Source organism: Electrona antarctica (assembly GCF_951216825.1).
Source record: "Electrona antarctica genome assembly, chromosome: 8".
Lineage (NCBI taxonomy): Eukaryota > Metazoa > Chordata > Actinopteri > Myctophiformes > Myctophidae > Electrona > Electrona antarctica.
Genome location: NC_136789.1, coordinates 15,212,471 through 15,231,375, shown reverse-complemented (window position 1 = coordinate 15,231,375; position 18,905 = coordinate 15,212,471). Strand labels below are relative to the sequence as shown.

The following is an 18,905-nucleotide window of genomic DNA, read 5'->3' as shown; positions in this document are numbered from 1 at the left end:
CACCGCCACCAAAGTAAAATCACCAATGCATCACTGGTTCTACTTCTAAGTATGCCAATGTAACTCATTTTAAACCACTGATTCATCTGGTTGGGTGTAAGGGGCAGCACAGCCTCTAGGAGCCACGAGTGGGGCTGAGACTCTTTCAGCTGAAAGGAGGACTGATGTCACAGAATTGAGTGGATGGTTGGAATGTAAAGACTCATAAGTATGTAAGAATGAAAATCACATCTTTGAAATTTGCTCCTTTGAAATCATGTTCTTTTTCTAAGTATATTTATCCTTCAAAGGCCTGAATATGCCTGTGAGGAATAGAGCGCCCGAGGTTAGTCTAGACGCGATATAAACACCAGCAATTCAGCATGGTGGAAATATAATGGAAGTAACAACGCTTTGCAGGCGAAAGACTGCTGGCTCCATTTATGCTGTCACAGCTTTGGCTAGTGACATCAGTCACTTCCACTTCAGTGGCGGCAGTAGGGTCAATGGCATCCTTGGGGCATTTGTAGTGTTATGATGGGAAAAGAAGACAAAACTTCACTGTCTGTGCACAATCGATACATAGGTATAAGCAATGGCTTTCAGCGTAATGGACCACGGTGCATGGGAGATGATTGATCAATGCATTGTGACACTAGCCTGAAGCTACAGTTCATATTTATATTGGCAACAGTAAACAAATTTCTCTGGGCAGTGTGAGCATTTCACAGGAAGGGCACAGTACCAACTCAATGGCTTGGCTGCAGCACTTCAAACCCGTTTTCTTTTACTCTATGGTCATAAACAGCATACAATAACACCAGCAGCACCTGTGATCTGCTGAATTGTCCAGCAATGACATTTTCTGACGAATAATAATAGAAGAATAAGAAGCACCATTCCTGCATAGAACATCACTCGAAGCACTTTACGGTATTGAGGTCAGCAGACAGTACACCGACCAACACCAACGAAGGACAAACAAGTAAAAGGAACTGCTTTACCGTTTTAGGGCAGTTTACTGAACACAATTCAGTAGTAGATGTAAAGTAAAATCCTCAGAGGTAACTGGTGGTAACTATGGACACCTTTGGATTTTGAGTAAAACGATCAATGTGGATTTTACATTATGAAACCCAGTGTTGTAAACTTCAAAATAAAGGCGCTAGAGTGCCAGCAGATATGGCAGATTTTACTCTGAAAAGCCCCTATCTTTCGTTCCCCCCCAAAAAACCGGGAGGCATAATCTTCCGTTCTTAGTTCTTCACTCACTCTGGTCACGCTAAAGTCTCTCTAAAAGCGTTAATATTCCAAACGAGATGCATGCTGAAGTCAGAAATGAAGACAGAACTTGTCCTTCTGGTGAAAACCATGGAGAGGTCCTTATGAGCCATTCTAATCAGGCTGCAAACAAGGAAGTGTATAAACGAGTATAGACATCCAAGGCCTCCTGCTTAATTACTGTTAAGTAAGTACTTTTGCCTTGATCTCCTACCCCCCTCTCTCTTCTTCCCTTTGTTTCTTGGAAAAAATAGCACAATGGCAACTACAGGGTGCACAAAAATGAATTTCACCCACCATCTTACTTGTAAAAATGTGATGTGAAAAAAAGAAAAATGAACTCAAGTACTTAAGTACAATTATGAGATACTTTTACTTTAAAATAGCTGCTCTACAAGATCACAATGCTTGGTGATGCGACGCATTGTGAGCTTGTAGATCTGCAATTTTCAAAAGATTTGTATACATTTGAAAACGTTTGAAATGGGACATTCTGCATAATAAAAAAAAATATATATATATCATTTATATAATAATTTATATAATATATAAATATTTTCTACTTTTGGTACTTTAAGTTTAAGTAAAATTTGATACCAATACTTTTGTACTTTTACTTTTAGTACATTTTTAATTTTCTACATTGAAAAAATGTAATGCTTTTTTCCACCAAATCAGACAGCAGCAATTCGAAACTGTCCCCCGTAAAATCTGAATCCCCCCCCCCATGTGTTCATGATTTGCAGCATTTTGTTTGAAACCGAGCACTCCTGCGAACTTTGGAAGCCAATCTTAGCCAATCAGGATGGAGTCTGAGAAATCTGAAAGACCCGTTTCGTTGAATGGCTCTAGAGAGTCTGCGTACCAATTTGCGTGATGTTTGGACAAAATCTGTAGGTGTACTGTCCAAAAACTTTTTTGCACAAAGCGGCCTCCTGGTGGCGCTATAACTGGCCGAAAAGTGTTTTTACCTCTAACTGCACGGATCTGTGTGGAACATGAATATAAATAAGTAAGCCCAGGATTATCTGGCAAATACATAGATAGATACATATTCGAACACATATGGACATGAATACAGAGAATACACACATTTATCGATAGACACTTTGTCTATCGATATTGAATGGAATAGTAATTAAACCCCTCTTTTTCTTTTTTCTTCTTCAAATTGCTAAGTGCAATGTATTGTTTGCATTGCAAAACGATTTGATACAGATTTGTTTCATTGCAAAATGATACGATTATATATATATGAGGTGGAATCTGAATACTTGGGTTCAGTCTGTGGAGGCACTTTCACATTCACGGACTGCAAAAGTCTCAGTCTTGATGAGTTTCTGACCCAATGTTGACAGCATGCCACTCAATGGCTAGACTTAAGGCTCATACATAGTCTGGATTTTCGGTGGTTAGGTGACCACTGAACTACAACATGACGTCACGAGCCGCGGTGAAGAGCAAACCACCGCCAGCCCTTCTCTCTGTTTTTACTCACCACCGAAAATCCAGACTATGAATAGGCCTTTAATCTAATTGGGAAAAGAAATTGGAACTAAACTGAAGATATGACATTTAACTGCTAGGGTTAACCCTAACCATATAGAGTTTGACGGAAACGTTTAATTATCTTTTTCCATATACTAAGAAATTAATCCTGCATAAAATTGTTAACTGCTAGTATTCCTGGCTAGTGGAAAAAAAGGAGAATACATTTTCACCTCATCTCTTCAGCACAGATGGCAAACAAAATCTAATCCCTTTGTCAACTCTCCCAAGGCCATGAAAGTGGAAACTGAATATGTGAAATCTTTGCTTTGAACAAACAACTCCTGTCACCTGCTCATGTGTATTCTGACACAGGACAGGAGTGTGTGTGCATAATTAGGATGCATACTCCTTGCTTCACAACTGGAGTAGCCCTTTTTACCAGCTGATTGCAAAGCAAGCAGCAGGTCTATGAATAGGTCTGAAACTTGCAACACCGCAAATTGCGAGAGAACAACACCCTTGGCTCACTAGTCGACACCTAGTCTCACTGGTGAGTGGGTTGCCTAGTCCGCATATTTCCCGCCACGCTTCGCTTGTTCTTCACCTCAGTTGCTTGGCTGGTTTTGGGAGGCTGGTTAGCTTATTTCTGACACAACCGCTGACTACACTGGCAACCATACTGCCGACTACTTCTGATTGCTGATTGGCTGCCTTGTCTCCAGCAACAACCTATGGGGATAACATCCCATAGTCTGCACGCCATGAAGAGGACTCACAACTTAGAGTATATATGAATAGAGACAGCACCGGATATCTCCTCCCATCCACTTGCATTAAGTTGCTCAAAAGCGCATGAGGCGATTTCACTCCTCCTTCCGGGTAGGAACAGAGTGCATTCTGGGATGGATTTGCCCCAAACACATGAATGCGCTGGCCGTTGACTATCATTGCACGCGTTCACGTATGAAACAGCGGCGTTCACGTGTCATCATGAACGTGCACAATGATAGTCAACGGACCAGCGAGTTCATGAGTTTGGCCCAGCGCTGCAATACCAAATTCGGCCACTATGTCCATTTCGCCTCAGGGTTTCCTCCGGGTGCCGTCTTTTGCTTATCTGTCATGCAAACTCTATCTGTACAGCCATTGTAGGCTGTACAGATAGAGTTCAACGTCAGATTATCAACTCCTCCTTGTGCCATTATCATCTGCCAGTAAACACAACACAGATAGCACATAGCCGTGCCAGGGAGAAGGAGGAGGAGGAGGCGGCCGCCGCCTTTACTGAAAACACACACGCACGCACGCTCGCTAACAGAAACTAGAGTATTAAAAGTCAACATTATTATTGAAATAATATACCATAATGTAACCATATCGTGTATTGTCTACTCTAGACTCTAGAAATATATATGCCTGTCTCGTTCTAATTGGGCTTTAGCTTATTGACATGCATGGTGATAAAGATGCACACTTGTCTTTGGACATTTGTTCATGGGGGCATTTGAGAAAAATAAAGGGAAGCTCCGCACACTCGGATCTGCACACAATCAATCAAGCTTTCGGTCTACTGACCTTCTTCAGGCATGGGGGCATTTAAAAGTCACATTTGCGAAAACTAGAAAAGAATGTACAACATGGCATGATAGGTGCGACTGTTGTTGATTCTATTCAAGCAGAGCTATAAATGAGGATAAACATACTGCATCACTAGTCCACCATGTAGACGGGTGGACGCGCAAATGGTTTGGTTATTGTTGCAAAGGGCGGTTGCAAACATGGTGCATTACATGGCTCAGCAAGCTTTAGACGTTAGACTTTAGACTTTAGACTTGCAACATCATATAAATGAAATGCAGTCAGGGGATGAGCATATGGATGGAATTTACTGTATGTTATGCACAAATCTGATTCAGGAAAAATGAATTTGCCTCTAATATAATACTGGTGGCTCTGTGAGACAAGAGATGTCAAAAGAGGTGTTGAGCAAATTGCTGGAATTGCTGCAGGCAGAACAGCCTCCTTGTTGCAACTTCATACATGAAAAGCCAGGTGAGATGCAAAGGGAATAGAACTTATGGCATACAGTATGTTACTGTTGCAAGTGATTTATCTGCAGAAAATGCACTGAGGTCACACACAAGTGCTGGGTTGATTACACAGGGAAAGAAAACTACCTGGTGAGATCAATTACATGAGCGCAAAGCAAGGGCAGCACAGCATACCGTAGGCAATTGGTTCTCAGGGTGGGGTCTGGGGACCCTCAGGGGTCATTGAGGAGGTTCCAGGGGGTCCCTAGCTAAATTAGTTAATATAATATCAATATCAACTACTTTAAACCTAAATGACATATTCACAGCCAAATATATTATTTTGGGTGTCCTTGACATGAAAAAGGTTTGAGAACCACTGCCGTACAACACTAACGGCATGTATGTTCCTTACCACTTACCAGAGGTCTGATTTGTTAGGGATAGTGCCACATGTTATTATTCAGTGGCAATGTGGTTAGGAAGAGTAGGTATATACAGTATTTTGCCTTTGGCGAATTCTAATTATATGGCTAATTAATGGAACTTTTATGGCTACACTAGTATTGCTCTTTAACGAACAGAATCAAAACAAGGGCAGCATCACTCACAGTAGGCTAACATGAGAACTTAGACTTCTCCAACTTAACTCCAACAGGATGAGACGAGCTAAATTAATATTACATTTTTAAAGCTTTCTATCTGTCAGATGTGCTGAAGAGCTATTAACCACTTAAACCCCAGCATCCATATTCTGAATTAGCCTAAAATAGCAGATCTACAAGCTCACAACGCTTATTTATTTGATATACAGTACATGTACAGTTGTAATTCAAGTTAGTTTCTCTAAGAATATAGAGTTTAAGTGGTTAATTTCACTAATATAATCAGTATTGCTATTGTGGTGTTGTTCAAAGTAAACATTCAGTTGCTATTATTTTCTTCAGATGAGAGCAACTGGCTCTCAGTAGCAAACATCCACCAGGGAAATATTTCACTGTAGTGATGAATGTTCTCCTGAGAAGAAAGGTCACTAAAGTCACTTAAAATGTGTTTAAGGTGGAAAAAAGAGTGAGGTTCTAATAGCACGGCTCATCCTATTTATTCAGTGCAGTCGGGAACTCGCCCACACACAAGTGGATTTCTAGTAAACTTTCAAGATAAAAGCTGAAAATATGGGCTTAAAGTACAATACCTACTCCAATTCTCCAATCTAAAGCATTTGGAATAAGTACTGTGTCACTGTACAGCAGGGGTTCTCAACACGTGGGTCGCGACCCCTCGGGGGGTCGCCAAATTATTTTGGGGGGTCCCCAAATTATTTTGAAAAAACAAAAACAACTGAATGGCTCGAGAGTGGAAATGAAGAGTTTACATATAGTACACATAGTACATGCATACACCTTCCCTAATGATTATATCTGGTTTCAGTATTTATTTATGGTGTATTGTCTCTATTATTAACCCTTAGACAGATTACTACTGGAAAACACGTGGAGTTTTGCATTAGTCTTTTCTGCCCTGTACGTGATTTTCCGTAGTTCTCTTTTTTTATTAATACCAATATATTAATTCGGTCCGCACCTCTGTATATAGTATTGAGCATAAATATCAACTACATTTCCCAGAATTCCCGTGTCACGTGACACACGTGTATGCTTTCCTATTGGAAACTGACGCCCAGCCCCCAGTGAACAGGGGGGTTGGTTGACTCCTCCGAGGTGGGCACTGGAGGAAGAGTTTTTCAGCCAGGTTTGCAGTCGCCGCAAAAAAAACAATCTGAAAAATGATCCATCCGTGTCCAGTGGCATTCTCCAGTCCCAGACCGTTGGCCGGGCTGCAACATCCACCCTCGCGGATTACACGTGTGCAATGTTTTTTCTTCTCCCCACCGGAGTTACCACCAAGGCTGATGCCTTCGCTAAAAGGTAATTTTATTGTATTCGAAAATGCCCTAATATGACATGTCTAGTAAGACGATCCCTATATTTGGCCCGAGCCGACCTAGTGCTGATATCAGATAGATGTGGTAGAACCATATATGGATAGATCTAACTGGTTTAGTCATCGTGACATGCATAGTCGGAGAATATATAACAAGGGTCGGTACTATAGGTGATCGACGTAGCTAACAAAAACATCTGATCAAATGAATGTATTGTACTGTGTCTTTGTGGGCCGAATCGTGGCATCGTGGCATACAAATAGATGTTTGTATAATTAGTATCACGATAAAATAATATGGCGACGTTAGAATGACACCACCAATGAGTGATCGCGTGTAATGTAGCTGCCCAGCGTATATCCAGCACCATCACGTCACCACATTCCACTGGCTGTTGGCTAGTAGTAGTTGCTAACAAACACTGCACAAATGGTACTGGCTATTGGCCGGGCCACAAGCCCGGGCAATAGCCAGTACCAATGTTGCTGGATGATTGCGACGCAATGGTGCTGGATATACCCTGGGCAGCTAGCTACATTACCACCGATCACTCATTGGTGTTTCATTCTAACGTTGCCATATTATTTTATCGTGATACTACTTATACAAGCATCTATTTGTATTTGTCATGCCACGACTCGGCCCACAAAGACACTGCACAATAAAATCATTGATCGCCAGCAGCCGGGTAAAACGCCATGTAATAGTAGCGTGCACTGACTACAGCTAAAATGTTTATTTCTTTTTATATATTTAGAACTGGCATCAGATGAGGAGGAGGAGGAGGATGAAGAGTCAAGACTGCGATGGCGTTCTCCGACACTGAACCGGATTCATTCATTCATTCATTTCAGGGGGGGCAGTTTTTGGGTGTTTTTTTTATTTAGCCTACTCACACATAACCTGACTCCGCCAGATGGGGCAGCAGAGAGTACACTGGGTTCCCCCCTCCTGCTCCCATCTGGGAACTCTCAGGCAGACTTGATGCCCGGCCACAAAACGGCCTGGCCAATCAGCAGCAGCTAGAAGCGAAGTTGCTCACAAAACGGCCTGGCCAATCAGCAGCAGCTAGTAGAAGCTAGAAGCTGCTGCTAGAAGTTGCTAGAAGCTGCTGCTGATTGGCCAGGCCGTTTTGTGGCCGGGCATCAAGTCTGCCTGAGAGTTCCCAGATGGGAGCAGGAGGGGGGAACACAGTGTACACTCTGCTGCCCCATATGGCGGAGTCAGGTTAACTCACACACACACACCGTCAAGGACTGGGTTTGGGGACATTTGGGAGGAGTAGCTCTGATCCATAGCTCTAAATGCGCATTTAGAGCTATGGATCAGAGCTAGGGGAGGAGTAACTGTTTTGTATGTAGGCCTATTTATTTTCTGTAATATTTATCATTTTATTATGTTAGTAGTCGTAAAAAATAAAAGACGCTTTTACAATGAGTTAGACCTGTCATGACTATTTTGTTCACTATTGTGAGGTTTATTGTATATGACTAAGCAAGTTTCAACTGTGATTTACTCTGTAACGGTAGATGGTAATAACTCAATTTCTTTTTTATAATACAGTATACATTCAAGTCTATATTTTGATACATATCATGGGCACCAAGTCATATCAAAACAATGTCCTTGGATGTGTTTTTTATCAAAACTGTGTTTCTTCATAACAGGTTTTTGAGATACATGCATGAATAGACAAGGTACTGGTAAGACTATGTAAACATGGTATATATCAAAATGTGCGTTAGAATGTCTAATTTTACCCCAAAAAAGAATTGAGTTTATATGATGTTCCAATTTCAGAGCTATGGGGACTTTTAGCTGGATAGGTCAGATTGATCATGACTGACCATGCTATTTATAGATGGCAAAATATCTACAGTGGTACATGTGAGAAACTTTTTATTTTATTTTAATTGAACTAGACAACTCACCCTTTAAAATGAGATATTGCATGGCTATGTATGCCCAGCAGAAAAAAAGTTATTTAGAAAATAAAACTTCAACCGGGCATAACTTTTTTTGGTTGTCCTAGAAACAGAAACAGTGTAAATGCAGGCTCTTTTAAATGGCTTCCAACACAAGAACTAAACATTTTATCAACTCAGTTCATTTTTTTCCTGGAAGCAGACAAGTCAAGCTTTCTCTGAAGGTCTTTCGTTGTCACACATTCACAACAGAGAATTTTCAATAAATCATTCAAAAACGCCATTCTGGCCATAGAGAAGTCTACCTACTATATAGAAATCCTTGAAACGCTCAAAGAGTTAAGGTTATTGTAGCAGTCAATTTATATTGGGGGTCAGGAGGGGGCGGGGCGGGGGTCCCGAGACATTGCCAAAGCATTTCTGGGGGTCCCCGGCCAAAAACATTGAGAACCCCTGCTGTACAGTACCTGTGTGTGTGTGTGTGTGTGTGTGTGTGTGTGTGTGTGTGTGTGTGTGTGTGTGTGTGTGTGTCCAACACTTAGTTTACTCCAAAAGATATCTCAAAAACTGCTGGTTGCATACTGTATGTCTAACCCTCTATTCTCTATCTCTATTTCAAAAGTTGATGCAAACAATATGTTCAATGCCAAACTGTACACTACAGCTTATGATAGTGGTAGAATTGTTCCTAATATAAATGCATATAAAATCAGAAAATGGAATCAAATGGTCTAATTACATAGTAATTACACCATCCAGGTTGCCAGTGTACTGTACCATACTGTAGTAGGCTGTACTGTACCAGGCTGTACTGTACTGTACTGTACTGTACTGTAATGTACTGTACTGTACTGTACTGTACTGTACTGTACCGTACCGTAACGTATTGTACCATACTGTACTGTACCATACTGTCCAATACAGTACCCTACTGTACTGTGCCGTACTGTACCATACTGTGCTGTACTGTAGCAGACTGTACTGTACCATACTGTACTGTGCTGTACTGTACCATACTGTGCTGTACTGTACTGTACCATGCTGTATGGCTGCACCCTGTGTGTGTGTGTGTGTGTGTGTGTGTGTGTGTGTGTGTGTGTGTGTGTGTGTGTGTGTGTGTGTGTGTGTGTGTGTGTGTGTGCGTGTGTGCGCGCAGTGGAACGGGGTGTGGCCTAAAATGTAATGTAATTTGCATCACCGTGAAATGTTGCGCAATAACATGGAATTTCATGCAAATGCCAACTGTACAGTAATTATGATAGTTGCATGGATGCAACATAGTGCGTTACGTCTGGACAGGCATGCAGTAGGTACTGTGCATGGAGAGATGTGTGCAAACGGAGTGGTTTGGCGATCGGATAAACGGGCGCAGGCCAGGGCTTTCAATTAGTGTGGCAAGATAATAGGCTATTGACGTATGGTCAGTGAATACACACTCTCTTGGGTGCAAAAACTAAAGCCTGCTCAATAATAATCAGGTCAAAAATATGTCCATCTCCATTACATGACAGAATCTCAGCTGTCCAGGTATAGGAGAGTCGAGCTAGTAAATATTGACTGAACAGGCCCATCACGCCACATGATAAACATGAGTGGCATTCCCCTTTAACAGCAGCAGCAATTGCTCTGCAACTAGGGAGCATGCTGTTTATATATTTATTTATTTGACATGACTGATTAAGCACCAAAGCACTTAAGAGGAATAAATAGCTGTAATGTATAAGGCCAGGATAACTTCCCGGGAGCATTACTCTTTCAAACAGTCAACTCATCATCACCAAGTTGCATCTTTGTATCGACTGAGTCATTTGTACAACTCTTGTGTGCCCCCAACTTGACAGGTGCCATAGTTTCTAATTTACTTTTTGTGTCACATCAGCTTCTTGCAGTGATGCCAAAGGGCAATAAATGAAAGAGACACCACACTATAAGATTAATTTCCTGCCTGGTTTACATGCTATATTAAGGTCACCACTCTAAATGTGCTGTATTTCTATAGCACCATTCTCCAAAGCACTTTAGAAAGTGCATTACATTCAAGTACACATTCTCACTAGTGCCCGACCAATGCCTGTGCGCACGCACGCACGCACGCACACACGCACACACACACACACACACGCACACGCACACGCACACGCAAGGTGCTACCCTCAATGGGAACAGTAAACACTATACAGTGCCTTGCTCAAGGACACTTCGACACAAAAAAAGAGCCAGGGATTAAACTGGGAAGCTTCCGGTTCCCAAAAGGCCACATTATTCTGGCTCCTGTCCTGCACATATTTGTATTTATTTGTAATATTTTCTTTTTCCTTTTACTGGCAGCAATGTGATGGCAGTGTTGGCCAATGGGGAACGTACTTTCAAAATGTAAAACATTACACATTAATTATTATTATATAAAAAAATACAATTTACTTTCTGTGCAATGTAATGTATTTTAAAAACACCAAATAGGGTAGACAAAATTGAATAGAGAAGAATGCCAGTATAAAGGTACTGAATTAGTATTAAAATGTTCTCTAAGCCAGTCCTTCTCAATGCAGGGTCCGGGGACCCCCAGGGGTCTTTGAGGGGGTTTCCAAGATGTTTATTTGCATTTTTGCAACAGGATATGGGCTCTGTGTCACGGTTGCGTTCCCCGCAGGCTATAGTTTCTGTAGCCGCGGTCATGGTCCCATAACCAGCCGGATAGTGGGTAGACCTACTGTAGCTTCGGGGCTACAGTATACATACATACACACAAAACGCCAGAGAGAACGGTAGCTACTAGGTAGCACAGCGCTACAAAGGACGTTCATACATTTTTTATCAGTCTCTCCTACAGTGTAGCTCCAGAATATTTTATTCTTTTGGTGTCTCTTCTTCAAATAATAGCACTGTAGCTATGTGTTTACATAGCTACAGTGCTATTATTTGTCTCTTGTGACACAAATAAAAGCTACAGTATATACAGTAGAGTGGAGACTTTCAACTTTCAAGTATAAATGTTTCATGCAGAAGCTAGAAAGTTTCAATCCAAGTGAAGTGAAGATTCACAAGAGAAAAACAACATTAATACAATACAATAATAATTGGGGAACAAGGGAAAAGCATTGACTTTGTATAACAGCAAGCTTATTCAAGGCTCTAATGTTGATGTATTCAGCCTAACGCAGCCTTCATTAACTAAGAGTCAAAACTTCAATTCATGGACTGACAGCAGCTGATCATGATTACAGGCATCAGCACAGCACAAATCACACAGTAAGCGTTTGAAAAAGTATCAACATTCATGCATATTCCGTGAGATAATACTGACATCAAAATACCAACCAACACATCGGCAGATACAGTATAGGCAGACTAGAATACTAATAATAATTGATTAATATTGTTAATTAATTTCATCATTAGTCAATGTATTGCATTCTATCCAGTTGACAGTTAGTGTAAACATAGATCATTGGGAAGTTCTAGCAATAATAAAGAAGACCTGGACAAATTCTGCCAATAAGCCCATGAGCTACAGTTAACCAAACAACTGGTACAAGCAACAATGCTCCCATAAGATTTGAATTTCACAAGAATTTCAGGATGAACGCACAGTGCTCCACTTTATTTTTCCAGATTACAGGGAGGTCATTCCCAGGTCACGTTACAGTTAGGCTTTGCTAGTTCTTACCCTCATGGGAGCCTTTAAATGAGGATAAAATACTTGTTTTGGGGATAAAATATTAGTCCCTGAAGGTAGCTTCAATGGGCTCTGAGCAATTGACATGGCCAAGAAACGTCCACGTACAGCCACCCAGTCTTTCCTGCTGTGTCCCAAATTGATGCATTAAACTGGGGCAGCTAGTCTGTACTCCCCTCTCATTTTCTGTTTTCTCACAGACAAAGATGAGAGAGAGACAGCCAATAAGCTGGTGGGATGTGGCTAGTGGCTCCTCTGATAATAATTGCGGCTCAGTGTCTGAGTAAGTGTATGAGCTCTGCTTAATTGAGCTGGACACAAAGCCAAGCCAGGGATAGAAGTAGTCCCATGAATAATATTAACTCTCTCCCAGCTTCACACATCAAGCCAAATTTGCCGGAGCACTCACTTCCACTTGCCTTGCATAAACGTTTTGCACAGCATCCATGAAGACGCAATAAATCACACGCCAGGGACCAGAGCAATGCTGCAGTTCCTTTCCTTTCTCCAACCAAAACTCTAGAAAATTAACTCGGCTGAATCTAATGTATTAAGTTTGCTAATGGAATTTTACACATACTTGGAGACTAGGGAGATTCAGGATGAACATCCTATAATATTATATAAATCATTGCATGTGTTTATCAGCACACTCTGGCCCAATTTCACCCAAGGTTACAATGTTTATGCAATTTGGTTTTGTCTTGGAAAATGAACAAAATGCTAATGAACAATATTGTACAGAGATAGTCAGAGATAAGATGACAGACCCTCTTGTACTTTCAACAAGTCTTTCATGGTGAATGGGAGAGGAATGGGAGAGGTACAAGGTGATTTAGCAGAAAAACAATCTCTGCTACAGTATATACTGGTTAATGATAACACGTTCATTGTACTGTACATTCAACCATTTCCAGTTCACAAAGTCAGACAAAAGAATTCATTATTATTATTACTTTGAGTTTCATCTGTATGTCAGTTTGACAGTCTTTGTTCTCTGGTACAGTACCTTTGTTTGCAGGATTTTTGCACGTTCACAACTTCACACAGACTGATTGAACTCCCAGGGGATATAAGGTAGTAGGAATAGAATGAGTGATTTAAAAAAACCTTTGCGCAAAACTGTGTATTTTTATGCATTTCTTTATCAATTTGTAATGTCCTTGAATTAAGTACTAGACAAATATTCATCTTGAGCATCAACTTTTATAGGTTACACTCAAGAGGCCAGTGGTCCAGTTATGCCTGATCTAATTGGTTCTTCTAAAAATTGCCTGCCTTAAAGTTAGAAATTAATTATTAATTTATTTATTATTTGTCAAGTGTAGTTTTACACACACATCTGTCCACTGCATGTACCTGTCGTGTCATAACTACAGTAAATCAGTGGCCTTGTGTTAGAGTGTCCACCCCGAAATTGGGAGTTCCCAAGGCTCCTTCTTATACTGTACTTAGCATTATCACTGCTGTTGGGCAGAAAGAACCTTTTATGTCCAAAACTGTTACTTCTCAGGAAATGGGGGGGGGGGGGAAGGGCCTGTGTTCCAATGGATCCAATGTATTTATTATTTAGTCACAAGCTCTTGCTAACACTTTTTATTGGTTCAATATTTGTAAAAACTCACAGACACACTTGACCACTTTCATCTTCACTCGATAATAAGGGGCGACTGTGGCTCAAGAGGTAGAGCAGGTCGTCCAATGATCCATGGGTCGGCACCGCGGTTCGAATCCCGGCTCCTCCTGTCTACATGTGTACAAGTACAAGTGTCCTTGGGCAAGACACTGAACCCCAAATTGCTCCCGATGTGCTGGTTGGTACCTTACATGGCTTCCGCCGCAATCGGTGTATGAATGTGTGAGTGAATGGGTGAATGTAATGCACAATCTATGTAAAGCGCCTTGGATAAAGGCGCTATATAAATGCACCATTTACCATAATGAGCATTGGGCTGCTATTCTCAAGACCAGTGCCTTGGTAAAATGGTCTGCATTTCTATAGCGCCTTTATCCAGAGAACTTTACCTTTTCACCCATTCACAGCAGAGGAAACCATACAGGGCACCAACCTGCTCATCTGAAGCAGCTCAGTGTCTTGCTCAAGGACACTAACAGGATTATGCCCCCAGTTACATGCATGTCTTTTTGTTGTGAGAGGAAATCCACCATGTAACCTTGGGGAGAACATACTAAAAGGGCTGCAACTACTATGTATCCTAACAGGATACATACTACAATTAACTTCTTAACCTCAATACCACAATTATGCTATTTTAGTTTTGCTCAAGATATAGGTTTTTAATGTCAGATATCTGTAGTCATAGAATGGAAAAATCACACCCGTGTGAAGTGAGGGGCGCTAATATATTAACCCATTTTGGGCGGGAACCCCTTTTGGTGTTTTACGCATTATGTTATGCTTTAGCTGTTGAAAAATAGCAGATCTACAAGCTCATAGCGTGGCAGCGCTATGAGCTTGTAGGTCTGCTATTTTTGAAAAATCGTGAAAATGTGGCGCAAATCTTTGAATATATATTCTTTCAGACTTTTTCAGAGCGAACATTTTTAACTCATATATTTGCTTCTGGGGAGGTCTCTGGAACAACATATTTTCAGATGGGGGTCGGCGACCAAATACACATCATTCTGGGGGTCCTTGACATGAAATATTGAGCACCACTGATAGAGAAACATGAGGTATTTCAGAAAACTGTAATTTAGAAGACATTTTTTTTAATTTCGACGTCAGGCCCAAATGGGTTAAAGTCTAACTCATGTTGCTATGATTAGGTGATGTAATGGTGATGTAAAACAAACGGCGACAAAACAAATTAAATTAAATTCTCTTTATTGTTAATGGCATTTAATGTTTGTGTTAGGGACAAGATGAGGTACATTTTCTCTTCTTTGTCAATGGCGTTTTTAAAACAAACATTGAACTAAAAACAAACATTAAACCTGTATATAGGACCTCAAAAATGCATTGGACATGAAGTAGGCCTATAGCTATGCCCTGTGGAACAAGTCATTTTTATATCATTAGTATATGCCATAGATTCCATACTGATAATGTGTTCATTGCCGTGGGAGACGTGTCTTGATTAGTAGTCCTAAGACTTGTCAGAAAATCAGTCACCAGACAAAATGTGTAATTTGGATGTAATTATACCACATCCATCAGAAGCTTGAAAGTCACCTTGTAAGAATCAATCTAATATAAGGATGGATATTACTTCAAATTAATCAAATCAGGTTGAGCTCAGAAGAAACTGTAAATAATGAACAGTAGGACAGTTGAATGTGTGACATACAATTTTAATGATGTGTGGGCCTATACAGTCTCATTATGTAAGAGGAAGTAGATAGTCAGATTAGTGTTTTAGCCAAAACAAAATAAAGCATCCCACCTGTTTGAGAATTGCAATGAAAATGGGCAAAAATGTGTCATTTACAAACAATACTGATTAAGGGCCTATCATTTAAAGAGCCACTTCACCCCTTTTGCAACCAGGGCTTATTTTAATGATGTTAGGACACAATAAACACTTTCCTGGGTTTTTGTATGTACTGGACTACAAAGTCACACCTCCATGCAGCACAGCCTCCCCCTCTCCACAAAGAGGGGAAGTGCACTAAAGCATTATGGGCATTGTAGGAATTCAGCAATCCAGTCAAACCCTAGTCAAACACACAGACTTCATTACGCTTCATGCGCAAGAGCGCAAGTTAAGTACTGCGATCGGCTGGGTATATGTATGTATGTTGGTGTACTCCACCAGCCAATAAGGGGCCACTGTTCTTGATGACGTAAGTAAAGTATCTTTCAAGGTTGGTATAAGGTCAATAGGGGGTATGTATGTATGTATGTATGTATGTATGTATGTATGTATGTATGTATGTATGTATGTGTAGTCTTGGTACCAAGAAATTGAAATTAACATTATGCCAATATGTACCAATGCAACACCCCCCCCAAACCGGTTCCTCTTGAGTGAGTATAATTTAGAGGACCAAAACCAACAGGGGGAGGGTGACATCCCTCTTGGCACTAAATCACTGGTTCACCACACACACACCAGTTTGATGTTTACACTGACTAAGCAACCAGGACACCTCAACCTCCCAGCGACCCCTTTTGCCCTTTTTAAGTGCTTAAAGCAGGAGATGGGCTGGCACGCAAGAAACCGCTCAACCAAGAAACAGACTCACAAATCAACACGCAAACAGATCTGCGTGGAATTGGATTACAACACGCATACACACTGCCTTAAACATTCTGGGCTGCAAACACCCACGCAACGCTATAAATGAATGTGTAGGACACCTGTCCTCAAATGTTATTATTACTGTTTCTCCTCTTTGTTCTACCTATGTTCTAACCACTGCGTGAGACCAGAGTGAACATGTCCGTCAAATGAGAGGAAATGTGTGTGCGTTGGTGCGCACGTGTGTGTGTGTGTGTGTGTGTGTGTGTGTGTGTGTGTGTGTGCGCACACATCTGAAAGAGAAGATTCCTTAGTGATGGCTCAGCGATAAGGAGAGAGTGATAGGTGGGCCTGTGGGCCGTAAAAGCTGCATGGATAAACAATTCTGTTGACTCCAACTAAAACTGGTTAAAACCAGTTAGACAAAGGAAAACGCCTAATTTAGTTTGAGACCCCTTTTTCAATATAACGTGTGTCACCCAAAACACGTTGCTCAGTTTGGTGCTTTTTCTCCCCGAGACGCCGGCTGCCTCAGCCGGTGAGCTCTTAGAACTGCACCGCCACGGAAACCACATCAGGACTTAGAGCGAGTCCCGTTTTGCTAACCACTTGTGGGTTTCCATATGAAACGATTTGATCGACTTTTCTATACTTTATACTTTAACCAAAGAAGGACGAGTAAAGATACACTCGCGTGCCGTGCTGGAAACTAATTTTGTCAACTTAACCCTGGTATCCAGTTTCCGAGCGCCGCTGAGGTTCCATCATCGAAAAGGTGGGTCAAAGATGTGTTTGACAGTCGAGCTCCCAGAACGACATTCTTTTAATACAAAATAGTGTTCAGAACTAATGATAGGATTAGCTACCCTTTTGACGTAGTTTTGTCATTTAAATCTTAAAAGTGACGCCAACCATAGAGCCCCTCCTCGCGAGAACCTCTTTCCTCTATCCCTCTTTCTTCTTCCTAAAACTATCTTTGCATTGTGCTTGTAAACTGAACGGACCTATAGTTGAAATTGTTATTTGAGTAAGACTGGACTTTATAACGGTTGCCCTTGGCTATTTTGCACAACTCATGTGCGGACTAGTCAGAAGCAACTATACCACAGTCTACCAAATAGTATATTTTCAATGCGCAGGGTTAAGTCTTTACGGCTAATGTCCGAATTGGATTAACCCTGACGCGGCCGCTCTTGCTATGTTTTATTTGAGTATATGACAAGTATGTTGTAACAGTATTTCGATATAATAAATATCTCATTTTGCTGGTACAAATCTAAACAAATCTCCGGACTATTCTTTGATTCCGTCTGTGTGTATTTGATTTGTTTTATATTGGGGGAACTGTAACACAGTATTTATTCATACCAGGTATTCGTAACTCACGTCTTCAGATAGACGTTTTTATGATAAGATACACAGTATGTACATAGTTTCAAAGCGCTTCATTCCGAGTGGAAACTATGTGTATATTGACAGGCTAAGTGACTCACGTCTTCAATTGGACGTTAATGAGATGCAAGTAGATAGGAATTAAATGTGTATTCGATTCGCTGGCGAGTCGGGGTTGCATTTGATTTCTGGCTAATTGACATCATAATCTTGCCTAATAATCCCTACATAATGGTACCCGTGTGCATATTGACTTAATGGTACCCCTGTGCATATTACATAATGGTGCTCCGTTAACGGAACTGGTTTACTGTGTTATATAAGACCCTTCGATGTGAGAGAAATTAATGTACATGTAATTGGAATCGAGGTTGTTTCTTTTTTAGAGTAAATGGTTTGATCCGCGTCTCACGCTGTGACCGTGGCTGGAACCTACAACATTACGTTCGAATACCCTCCCAATTTATCCGCAGCTTTCTGCAGAGGCTTGTGGTGTTTAATATAAGGAGCGAAATTAATAAACCAAGGGCTATCGTTTTTAACAGATTTTATTTCCTAGCGCCCTGTTGCCAATTGCTCCGAGCGTAAGCTGCTCGTGAATAGTTCAGCAACGAATCTATTTTGCCATTTAGCGGATCGATTTAATTCGTATAGTGTCATTGTGTAATGCCTATTGCTAATTTGGAGCCTGGAAATTGTCTAGAACCCATAGCGGCTCACGGGATTACAGAAAAACCATTTTAAAAGGTTTAGTATGAATTTAGACTTAAGTGTCCCCATAGTGCGTCGTTTTGAGGTGTCCGGTCATTAAATCAGGAGTGAAATAAATCTAGTGGACTGTCTGGTCGTTGGCTTGATTGCTTTTACGGGGCCCATACGGTTCAAGCAGCGTTATACTTGGTGTGACGTTGGTCAAAAGACAGTGTGAAACCATCTAATGTTCGGGGGACTCTGGCCATTGTGTTTTGCGACTTTGCGAGG

At 41.0% G+C, this 18,905-nt stretch overlaps 1 protein-coding gene across 4 annotated transcripts in view; it reads right to left on the bottom strand.

Annotated features, from left to right (window-relative positions):
- The window catches only part of ntm (neurotrimin), a 555,361-nt gene that overhangs the window by 62,836 nt on the left and 473,620 nt on the right, over window positions 1-18,905 (bottom strand). The gene's annotated exons all lie outside the window — the stretch shown is intronic.